This window comes from Arachis ipaensis, chromosome B06 (genome assembly GCF_000816755.2).
Source record: "Arachis ipaensis cultivar K30076 chromosome B06, Araip1.1, whole genome shotgun sequence".
NCBI lineage: Eukaryota > Viridiplantae > Streptophyta > Magnoliopsida > Fabales > Fabaceae > Arachis > Arachis ipaensis.
In genome coordinates this window covers 135,196,140-135,208,962 of record NC_029790.2, presented here as the reverse complement: position 1 = coordinate 135,208,962, position 12,823 = coordinate 135,196,140, and the positions used below count along the sequence as shown (strand labels likewise).

At 31.9% G+C, this 12,823-nt stretch overlaps 1 protein-coding gene across 2 annotated transcripts in view; it reads left to right on the top strand.

Moving 5' to 3' along the window:
* Positions 1-12,823, top strand: part of LOC107605632 (ubiquitin-like protein 5) — a 25,375-nt gene that overhangs the window by 10,740 nt on the left and 1,812 nt on the right. Inside the window, exon 2 of one of the 2 annotated variants that reach the window (XM_021105322.1) lies at positions 7,063-7,065. The exons of the other annotated variant lie outside the window; for it this stretch is intronic. The gene's annotated coding sequence lies outside the window, so the exon portion shown is untranslated. The remainder of the gene's footprint in view (positions 1-7,062; positions 7,066-12,823) is intronic. 2 annotated transcript variants of the gene reach the window in all.

Sequence of the window (12,823 nt, the reverse complement as noted above, 5' to 3'; positions counted from 1 at the left end):
TTGACTTATGGTGACTTAGATCGTAGTTAATTCTCTAAATTAAAAAAAAAATCAAAAAAAAAAACCACGAGAAACAAAAACATGGCCCATGCGCCCCCCTCCCCCTCTTATTCAGCACCAAGGAGTGCCTTCAAATAAAAATGTTTAGTCACTATGGTCTGGTAGAGCACAGGATTAGACGAAGGTTTGAGCTAAGGCCAATATTCACATATATTATTCACATATAGATTACTAATCTACATGGTATACAGCGACTAAACATGTTTGGTGGTGAACAAATATTTTATTCAAACAAAAACCAGCCGAACGCACGTAAATTTTATCATTATCTCTCACATTCTTTTTATTTTTTGTACATCCTTATTATGTATCAGAATCTACAGGTTGAGCCAAAGCTATGGCCTTAGAAATGCAAATACAATAGATAATAACAAGGTTTTTTCTTATGTATATAAATAAAAAACAGAATGATTGAGCTCCCAAAACTAGTTTATGTGTGTGGTTTGCTTTCTACTGAAACACTGAAGGACTTTTTAAATGGTTTAATTTATTTATGATTAAAATATATGTAATAATCAGCTATTCATTCTCCATTAACGAGGTCTAACACAAGTGATAATTGTTTGGATTATTTTAAGTCCAATCTTTGGAGGCAGCAAAACAACGTGTGTGCAATAGTTTTCATAACTAGGATTAGTAGTAGTTGGCTTCTGATCTTTGGATAAATGATGGTTTATACCTTTTAAAGAGCAGAAAACACAATCATTCCGCTGAAAAATAACAATCACAACTATTACAAAATGTACATGCTTGTGTATAATGTTAGGAAATTATTTGATTTTCTAACTTATTTGTGGACAATATATATATTAATTATAATCACAAATTATGCTATTTCAAATTAAATGACTTATATAATGGTGATCTCATTTATTGTTATAAATGCTAAATTGAATAAGTCATTATTACTTTTGATTTGGAATTAAATGAGAATAAAACCGGATATTATCTTTTTGTTCCTTAGATAATTATCTTTTTTGGATTTTAGATATATTATCTTTTGGGCTTTAGATACTATTTTATTTGGGTTTAAGGGTTTAATGGGTGCCATGCTCAAATATAAATAAACCTTCAGGTTTCGGTCCCCAATATACCAAAAGCCGCCTTCGTTACTCTTTCTCCATCAAAAGAGTTGCAGTTCAGCCTCCTAGGAATACAGAAGGCTTTGGTTGAGGAAGATCAAAAAACCACAAGATCCAAACTCTTCCAATCGTATGATTTATGTTTATGAATTCAGGTACGCTTCCGCATTATGATATATATATATTTTTGGTGATTCAATATGGATGATCTAAGTTATTGAAATTAATTTATTCCAACAAGTGGTATCAGAGCCATCCATGATTTAGTCATAAAAAATATCAGCGTTATATTATTTTATTTGGATCGATATATGTATGTGTGTCATATATAATTGGTATTGATCCACGAGCACAAAGATTATTTGTTTTAACGCAAACGCCCTGGATTGCAATTATTTGTATATATACGTGTAACATCATATATATATTATTGCGTGCTTATAACAAGCATATTTTGGTTACCTTCTTTTATATGATATGGCATTCATAATATTTATGTTCATTGTGACCGTATATGAACTCTTGGCATTTGGTTTCAAAATATATATGTTATCATATCCAATTTTGATATAATAATAATTGATTTATTTTTAAAATATTAATAGAGTATTATTATGATTGTTTTAATTTTAATTCTCTGTGCTATTAATTTAATACAAATTAATAGATTATCCTTTTGGGATATAAGGATTATTATACCCATCTGTTTTATAAAGATTTGGTTTTGAAATAGATTGATTGAACATTATGCGCCTCTTTTGTGAAAATTAATTTATTCAAAACATTAGGAATATGATGATATGTAATTCATGCGAATATTGGTCAGCCCAAAGGAAGGTCTATATTTGGCCGAATTACATACACATATTGATAGTAAATACATGTTTGGGTATAACCAATTAAGAATAAAGTAATACTTATTATTTATGCGAACAATAATCGGCCCAAAGGAAGTTTATTGTTTGGCCAAATAATAAGCATTGCACACTTCTGTTTATTTTCTATTAATTATGCGGTTAATAATCGGCCCAAAGGAAGGTTATTGTTTGGCCAATTAATAGAAAATATATGCGGTAATAAATAGGTTGCGAAGTTTAAGTTTCCATGTGCACATTAAGTCGGTCCAAAGAAAGACTTAATGTGTGACAGGAATTTTGACAATATTTGATTACTGCAATGAGAGTATCACTTACAGTTAATTTTTCTATCCAAAGATTGAAAATTAATGTTGTGCTGGATATCTCAATATGGATTTTTTACCCATTAATTAACTAATATTTACTGCATGTTCTTTTTGTTCTAATCTAGAAACTATGGCTTTAGCTACCAATGTTTCTGCGCAAATTAGCAGTATTCCTATGCTGAATGGTACAAACTTTAAAGTTTGGAAGGATACCGTGGAGATTGTCCTCGGTTGTATGGATCTGGATATAGCACTTCGAGAGGAGAAACCCACTTCCACTTCGGAAAATCTCAATGAGATTAAAATAGAGAAGTGGGAGAGATCCAATCGAATGAGCATTATGATCATGAAACGCTCAATTCCTGAGGCGTTTCGGGGCTCAATTACTGAGGATAAAGATGCCAAACAGTTCCTAAAGGATGTTGAGAAATTCTTTACTAAGAAATTCAGTGCTCACATGGCTTTATCTTCTCAGTATAAAAGAAAGCGTGATACTACTGCGGATGCGCCTTCTCAACAGAAAAAAGGCTAAGAAACAGGATCAAGTTTCAACCTGTTTCTTCTGTAAGAAGGTGGGACACATGAAGAATGATTGTACTAAATATGCCACTTTGCGTGTAAAGAAGGGTATAATTCTTACTTTCGTTTGTTCTGAGGCTAGTTTAAGTTATGCACCTGTTGATACTTGGTGGGTAGATTCTGCTGCTACTACTCATGTAAGTGTCACTATGCAGGGTTGCCTGTTGAGCCGACCGCCAAGTGATGCTGAAAGATACATCTACGTGGCAGACGACAATATAGTTGCAGTCAAAGCTATAGGAACCTTTAGATTATGTTCCACGAGTGGATTTTACTTGGATTTATTAGAGACATTTTATGTACCGTCATTTAGACGAAATTTGGTTTCTGTTTCTCGTTTGGACAAATCAGGTTATTTTTGTTCATTCGGAGACAATAAAGTCAGTCTCTTTTACAATTCGAATAATATTTGCTCTGGTCATTTGGTGGATAATCTATATAGGCTTAACTTAAATTCCTATAATAATGAAATACTGCAAACGGGTACAAAACAAAAACTGAATGAGAATTCGGCATCATTATGGCACAAACACCTAGGCCACATCTCTAAACAGAGAATTCAGAGGCTCGTGTCGGATGGAATTATCGAACCCCTAAATTTGGCGGACTTTGAAGTCTGCATTGAGTGCATAAAGGGGAAAAGGACAAACGAAAGGAAATTAGGTGCCGAGAGAGCTAAAGATGTCTTAGAACTAATACATACCGATATATGTGGCCCATTCCCTACTGTCTCTTGGAATGGACAACGGTACTTTATTACGTTCATAGATGATTACTCTCGTTACGGGTATCTATATTTAATTCATGAAAAGTTCCAAACCTTGGATGTTTTCAAGTCTTTCAAAGCTGAAGTTGAACTTCAACTTGGAAAGAAAATTAAAGCTGTCAAATCTGATCGTGGTGGTGAATACTACGGAAGATATGACAGTTCAGGAGAGCAACGTCCTGGGCCCTTTGCTCTTTTCCTAGAGGAGTGTGGTATTGTTCCGCAATACACTATGCCAGGCAAACCTAGCATGAATGGTGTTGCAGAGCGAAGGAACCGAACTCTTAAGGACATGGTGAGAAGTATGATTAGTCATTCTTCCTTGCCTGAATCACTCTGGGGAGAAGCCTTAAAGACCGCAGTGTACATCCTTAATAGGGTGCCAAGCAAAGCAGTTAACAAAACCCCATATGAAATTTGGACTGGGAAAAGGCCTAGTATAAAGCATATGCATATTTGGGGATGTCCAGCTGAGGCGCGACCTTATAGGCCGCATGAAAGAAAATTGGACTCAAGGACAATTAGTTGCTACTTTGTTGGTTACGCTGAGCGTTCACGGGGGTACAAGTTTTACAATCCTGCATCAAGGTCTATTTTTGAGACGGGAAATGCGAGATTTCTTGAGGATGTTGAGTTTGGAGGGGAAGGAAATATTAGGAATGTTGCTTTTGATGAGGATTCTATAACTGACAATGATCAGGACCTTGTGCCTATTATTGTTCAAGATACAGTTATTGTACAAAAGCACAATGAGAATCCTGTTGTAAATCCAGCTACAGTACAAGAGAACAATGAGAATATTGTTATTGCTCAAGATACTGCTACAGTACAGAAAAATAATGAGAATCCTCCTCAAACCCAACCCATACAGCAAGCTCAACAACCTCAAGAAGTGCCATTAAGGAGATCCATAAGAGAAAGGAGAAGTGCAATTTCGGATGAATATATTGTCTATCTCCAAGAACATGAGGATGGCATTGGTTTGACAGAAAATGATCCAATCAATTTTCTTCAAGTCATGCAAAGTTCTAACTCTGAAAAGTGGATCGATGCCATGAAAGAAGAGATGAAGTCTATGAAAGACAATGAGGTTTGGGATCTCGTGGAATTACCTGAGGGTGTGAAACCAATTGGTTGTAAATGGATATTTAAAACCAAAAGGGATTCCAAGGGTAATGTCGAGAGATATAAAGCTCGTCTAGTCGCTAAAAGCTTTACTAAAAAAGAAGGCATATACTATAAAGATACTTTCTCTCCAGTATCATCGAAAGACTCTTTTAGAACCATAATGGCACTAGTAGCTCATTTTGACTTGGAGCTACATCAGATGGATGTAAAGACAGCGTTTCTCAATGGTGACATTGATAAAACGATGTATATGGTACAACCAGAAAATTTTGTATTAGGTGATTCAAAATCTATGGTTTGTAAGTTAAAGAAATCCATCTATGGTCTCAAACAAGCTTCCCGTCAATGGTATCACAAGTTTCATCAAGTCATTACCTCATATAGTTTTGAGGTGAATATCATAGATGAGTGTGTATACCGCAAGTTCAGTGGGATTAAATATATCTTTTTGGTCTTATATGTTGATGACATTCTACTTGCCAGCAACGATATAGGCTTGTTGCATGAAACTAAGAAATTTCTATCGAACAAATTCGAAATGAAAGATCTTGGTGATGCCTCTTTTGTATTAGGAATCGAGATACTAAGAGATTGTTCTCAAGGTATTCTTGGATTATCACAAAAGAACTATATCGAAAAGATTTTAAGTAGATATGGCATGGAAAATTGTAGACCAATGGACACACCCGTAGCTAAAGGAGACAAGTTCAGTCTCAAACAATGCCCTAAAAATAATCTTGAGAGGACAACAATGTATGATAAGCCTTATGCATCAGCACTAGGGAGTTTAATGTATGCTCAAGTCTGCACACGTCCTGATATATCATTTATAGTGGGAGTGTTGGGTAGATACTTGAGCAATCCAGGCATGGATCATTGGATAGCTGTTAAACGCGTAATGCGTTATCTGAAGAGAACAAAGGATTACATGCTCACTTATCGGAGATCAGAAAATTTGGAGATCATTGGGTATTCTGATTCCGATTTTGCGGGATGCCAAGATAGTAGACGCTCAACTTCAGGCTGTATCTTCACTTTGGCTAGAGGATCTATTGCATGGAAGTCTAACAAACAGACTCTTGTAGATTCCTCAACAATGGAGGCAGAATATGTTGCTTGCTTTGAGGCAACCAAACATGGCATATGGTTGCGAAACTTTGTCACTGAGCTTCGTATAGTAGATGACATTGAAAAGCCATTAAAGATATTCTGTGACAACAAGTCAGCAGTATTATACTCCAACAACAATAAGAGCTTGGCAAAATCGAAGCATATAGACATCAAGTTCTTAGTTGTTAAGGAGAAAATTCAAGAAAAACAGATTTCCATAGAACATATAGGAACAGAGTATATGCTAGCAGACCCATTAACCAAGGGATTGATCCCTAAAATCTTTCATGAGCACACTGCTCGGATGGGTGTCAATAGTTGTGATGTCTTGGTTTAATTTATTTATGATTAAAATATATGTAATAATCAGCTATTCATTCTCCATTCACGAGGTCTAACACAAGTGATAATTGTTTGAATTATTTTAAGTCCAATCTTTGGAGGCAGGAAAACAACGTGTGTGCAATAGTTTTCATAACTAGGATTAGTAGTTGGTTTTTGATCTTTGGATAAATGATGGTTTATACCTTTTAAAGAGCAGAAAACACAATCATTCCGCTGAAAAATAACAATCACAACTATTACAAAATGTACATGCTTGTGTATAAAGCCAACAAATTGAGTTTCTTAATTAAATTATGTTTTTTTCACTAACTAAGCCTTAATTTGATATTTGTTTGTCTTCCTAAAGAAAATATTTAATTTCTCATGCTGTACAATTCAATTAAATGCCAGTGCCATTTTTTTTCTTAATATGCTGAACAAGGTGGTTCGAATACATTTTTTACATTAGACAAGTATTAGAGTTTATATAAATATCTCTCTCTCTCCTACTCAAGTTTATTACTTTTCCTTTCTCTTCTCACTTGTGCTAGATACCTTACACCACATGTTAAATTTCTTTTTTTGGTATTTTATTAAATCTGTTCTTGAGAAAAAAATATTTTGCCTTGGGCTAAGCCCAAAATACCCTACCCAAATTTTAAATTTCAACTCACACGAACTCAAAGTCCCATTCTGAAATGGTTAGGTGATTGGGCCTAGAGCAAAGTTGATAAAAACTTTGTGGCTCCTTCATGGCAAATAAGTTGGAAGTTGAGGGATACAAAAAAAAAAATAACTTGGAAGTTTAGGAACTTTTATGTCAAAATTAGTAGGTATGTGAATAGGTTAATGTTTTTTTCTTCTTATTACATCAAAAATCCCTTATGAAGTTTAGATGAGAGCATTTAAAATTTTGGACCACTTATCAGTGGATCTAAGTAGGAATAAGGTCAATATTATTAGAAAAAGTAAAGGTAAACAACTTCTAATCACCTAATTTTAAACAATTTTAATTATTAATAATAATTATATATTTTAAAAAATAAATTATCACTAATTAATGATAATTAATTAGTTTAGAATGCAATTCAAAAATATTTGTTGATTTGTAATTGACTAGGCCCTATTGATTATTTAACGAGATTGATATTATTAACTAAGATATACCAATAAATAAATTTCATTAGGTCTCTCACTCTTACGGTCATCTTCCTTCACAGCATCTATCCTGTACGATCATCCTTCTTCACAGCATCTAGCCTGTAGTTAATTCTTACTCTTACATATATAACTAGCGCGATATCTTCGTATCCGTTTAAATCACGTGCCTTAAAGACCCAAACTTGCCAACACGTTCGCGTGTTGAGCTTGGAGGGTACTAGGACAAGCTCACAACCATCATGAGGTATAGCGTCCAAAAACTAAGCCCAACTTGCTCGAGTATAAACAACTAGCAAGTTAAGTTTGGGAGCTGTGATTCGTACCCAAATAGCTCAGATATATAACACTACATATCGGAACTAACTTTGAAATTCAAATCATTTCCCCTATCAAAATAACTAATCTCGAACACTTTCGCAATGCCGACGCATATCTCGGGCTTTACAGACACACAACGGTTGCCATTATGTAACAATATATACAGACCAAATAGGGTGATAGAGGCATTCAATTCTATTCACTCTTAAGCAAGAACCCTAAAGAGTATTTACGAAGATTGGTTGATTGATTACTGACTTGAGCGTCAAAATCCTTTTTGTAGGTCCAACGCACGAGTCAAGCCTTTGGAGAGTACGCAATTCGCTCAAGGATCTTTTAGAGGGAGTCTCTTGAGTGACAACGAGCTATACTTCGAAGGATAAGTTTCTGATCGGAACATATAATATCAAGACAAAGTTGACGTAATTTCAAAAGATTTATATTTCCGTAATAACATTATGGGCAAAAATACTAGTTTTATAACTAAGTTCCTACTGTGAAAACATTGAAATTAACAGAATATTCTATTAAACTATACAAAATATTAAGTCAAGTATTAGACATATTCATTTTGTTTAACAGAATATTATGTTAATTATAGTATTTTTGCCACGATAAGGATTTAATTATAAAATCTAATATGGTATAATGACTCAATTGGAAAGAAAAAATAGTATTGGAACTTAATTGAAAATTCAATAAAATTATAGGAATCGACAGAATAATTAAACCAATAAAATATAGTTTAATTTTTTATGCTCTGACAGTGTAAAATATTTTACACAATCGTGCAATCACATATATATATTTTGGATGACCAGTATCAATGAAATAGTAATTGTTTTTTATGATGTGACGTTCATAATTAAATGCATGTGTAAAATTGCTTTACATGTAATTAAATGCAGGTTTAAAATTGCTTTAAAGTTATGTTTTTAAATTTAAATAGAAAAGTTATTTGTTATATTATACACTTAAAGGTATCAGGCCTTAGTAGAAAAGAAGGAGAGAAAGAAGAGAGAAGAGTTAGAGTGAATTTTCTGTTCTGTTGTATTAGTGATTCAATTCATTCATTCTTTACAGTATAGTGTAGTCTATATATACACAAGGACAGTTGGAAGGGGTGTTTAACTAACTATTGGGAAAGCTAAGCTAATAGACTAAGACTAACTAACTGAAGTCCAGCCTGACACTTATAACAGTAATCTCTAACAGACTCCAACTGAATCAGTTGAAGCTTTAACTGCCTGAATGAACTATTACTCTATCATGCTCTCTGCTCTGAGATTCTTTTACTTTTTCCATCAATTTTGAGTGTTCTTCGTACTTACAAATTCTTCTTCCCATACACAAATTAACGAAAGCAAATATGTAAATATTTTTTATTTGAATATAAATAAAATACTAATAATATTGTTATAGTGAAAAATTTAGATAAAATATACGATATCTTAAGTTTAAATTTTATCATTGTCAGAGTCTTATTCTAATTGTTATATGTTACATTGTTTCTATTTGAGATTATTCAAAAACATTTTAATTTTACGCTATTTTATGTTTTTTATATTAATATTTTATTTGAGTCAAATAATTGTATAATTAATTATAATGAGTTTGACTATGTCATGTATTATAATGATAAATTCTCAAATTTAAATCACTTGTGTTCTTTCTCAAATTTAAATTTAAATTATCAATTTAAACGTGTATTATAAGCCCAAAACAGTTCAAATGGATTAAAATTTAAAATTATTACATGTTCCTAACGTTTGGTTTACCACTTCAATTTAACCGCATTGAAGAATTTAATATTGAATGCTATTGGTCAACAATAGACGAAAAGAATAAAAAAAATTACTATTGATATCCGTCTAAAGTAGATAACGTTTTGTGTTACAAAAAAATATGTTGTAGTTGTTGTCATTCTTATTTTTGTATTTTTTGTATTATAGTTGAGATTTTAAAAATATTTTATGTTTTTTTATTTAGGTATCGACTATGTAATGACAAGTACATACATTTTATAAGAGTGTGACATAATCATTAGACAAATATTTACCTTTTTGAATTATTCTGAAGTAAAAAAAAAAAAAAAAACGTATTTTAATATTTAAAGTTGGAATAATTTGTTTTTGAAAATAATGATTTTTTTTATTTTGTTTAAAAAAAATCCTATAATTTTGTTGCATATAAAAAAAATGTTTTATGGCTGAAAATTATATTTAAATTAAACTGTGAAAATTGGGCTATCTAATTTTGTTAAATTGTTTGAAATCTTGTATTAAATATTTAATTGCTAGATATATAAGTTTGAAAAATTATTTAAAGTAAAATTAAAACCATCTTTTATCAATGAAGACAATGTAATTTTAATGAAAAAAAATACAGTTCATATACTTTGACTAAATTATATATGATGTTAGAAACTTAGAATATATAGTTTCCGTTAATTAATAAAAGTTAAACATAAGTGTGATAATGTCTTAATTTTATTTCACATGTTTAATCGTTCCCATGTAAAGATGAAAAGAAAGCAAACTAATAAAATGTTAAAATGTTTATAACAAATTAACAATACACGTTATAATTATTTTTTTAATATATACTTATAAATGAATATTTAACCATTTTTTATATATCATACGAATACTATTCTTTTATAATTATCATTTAAAAAGTTGTGAATAAAGACGTAAAGAAAAAATAAAAAAATGTGTTATTTACCATCATATAATTATAAATTATGTAATATATTAATATATTACATTAGAAAAAGAAAAAGAAAAATAAACTTAAGTCAATAGTCCAAACGGAAAAAACTAGGGTTATTGTATTGCTTGGAAGTTTTTTTTACGTGAATCCGACTGATAAAAAAAAGTAGTATAATAAATCTTAACAATTTTTAACTGCTTAAATCAATTTTAAACGGAGTTATTAGTCACCAAAAAAAAAATAGTCACAAAAAAAAAACGGAGTTATTAGTAATTAATATTTAATAATCCGCAAATAATTGTATGGTACTCCAATTACAATCTTTGTATTTACATTGGAACTCGGTCTAATATAAAAAAGGACACATGTCACTAATTTTAACTACAAAATATATTTGTATAAAATCTATAAAGTGAATTTTTTTTTGTGACTGAACATAACACAAAGAAAAAATACCTAAGAGAAAGAGTAACACTCCTCTCTAATAATAATGTCTAAATTACTTATCATTATTATGCAGTAATTGCCAAACAAGCTTTCCTAATAAAGCAAAATTTACACACTGGGTATCTCTAATTCCCAAACCTCCATATTTTCTTGGAGTGACAACTTTGCTCCACTTGACATAATTTAAGCATCGCTCCCCCACCTTTCCCTTCCACAAGAATTGTCTAAGTACAGAATTAATCTTTTGACAAATCGAAGTAGGAAAAAGAGTCACTTGCATCTGATAAATAGGAAGAGAAGAAGCAACAGATTTAATTAAGCAAAGCCTGCCTGCTCTGTTAAGGAGCCGACCTTTCCAACTAGCCAGCCTATTCTTGATCTTCTCTAAAGAGTCCGAAAAAATAGACCTAGCAGCTCGAGGATGGTTAAGGTTCACCCCCAAGTATTTGCCTAGGTCACTAGTAAAAGGAATATGAGAAACACCAGACAACATTTCCTTCCTTCTATTAGAGATATTTCTAGAACAAATAGCTTTAGATTTTTCAATGTTAACCTTCATACCTGAAGCTTTGCAGAACAACTCCAATGTGTGCACAACATTCTGAACTTGATTTTTCTTCGCTTTACAAAAAAGGAGGAGGTCATCTGCAAACATCAAGTGAGAAACTCTAGGTCCTCCTCTAGAAACAGCCACACCATCCCAAATACCCTCATCAACTTGTTTGGAAATGAAGCACGCCAATCTCTCCATGCACAAAACAAATAAATAAGGAGAAATTGGATCTCCTTGCCTGAGTCCTCTGCGAGGTTGGAAGCTGTCCAATCTATTCCCATTCCAAAGGATAGAAAGATTTGAAGCCTGAACACAATTCATTACAAGCCAAATAATTAGAAAAGGAAAGCCAAAAGATTCAAGAGTGTGCTCAAGAAAATTCCAATCAACTCTATCATAAGCCTTTTCTAAATCAATCTTAAAAGCCATAGCTCCTTTTCTAGACTTTGTCCGCTTAAGAAAGTGAAGAACTTCTTGGGCCACAATAATATTATCAGGCGCTCCTCTACCATGTATAAACCCTCCCTGAGTTGGGCTAACAATCTCATCCAAAAAAGGTCGTAATCTATTAACCAGCACTTTAGTCACTAGCTTATAAATTACATTACAAAGACTTATTGGCCGAAAATCCTTCAATATAGTTGGAGGGTCGCATTTCTATAAAGTGAATCTTTACATTAGTACGACCCTATTACTAATATTTGTGAAAGTTTTAAGAATCCTTTTAAAAAAAGATTACCTGATATGCAGTTTTACTGATATAATTTATTTACCTATGACTGGATTAAGAAAGAAGTCTCAAAAATCTTTTCACAAATGTCAATTTTATCAGAAGAAAATTGAATAAAAAAAAATATGAGTTGAAGATCATCTATAAACTACTCAAATTGCACACTCACAACATACTTTTCACCTCAATCTTGACCCTTAATATTTTTTATATTAAATCAAAATAATTAAATAAATAAATTAGAACGGAAAAGTTCCACATTCGTAGGATGGAATAGGTGATAAGCTTCCTAATATCTTTTTTAGAAAAATTATCAAGTGTTCCGGACAGAAAAACCGGAACATCACATTCTAAGTACGGATAAGTTGCCTGGAGCTTTTTTGTCTTGTAGTCAGAGATATTTTGACGGAAATAACCCTGAATATGGTTATGATTTGTCCCTAATGACCAGCTGAATACAACGAGAATGGGTAATAGCTAAAAAACGTTACGAAGGAGAGCTTGCAGCTTGTGGGCCGAATGGTGTTGCTCAGAACACTGGTTCCAACCCATTTTAAAATTTAATTATTTTAGATATTTTTAAATTTATAATTTTTATTATTATTTAATTTATATAATAAAATTCAATAATTAAAAAATCGATTTATAACATCACTCATTAAATTTTAAT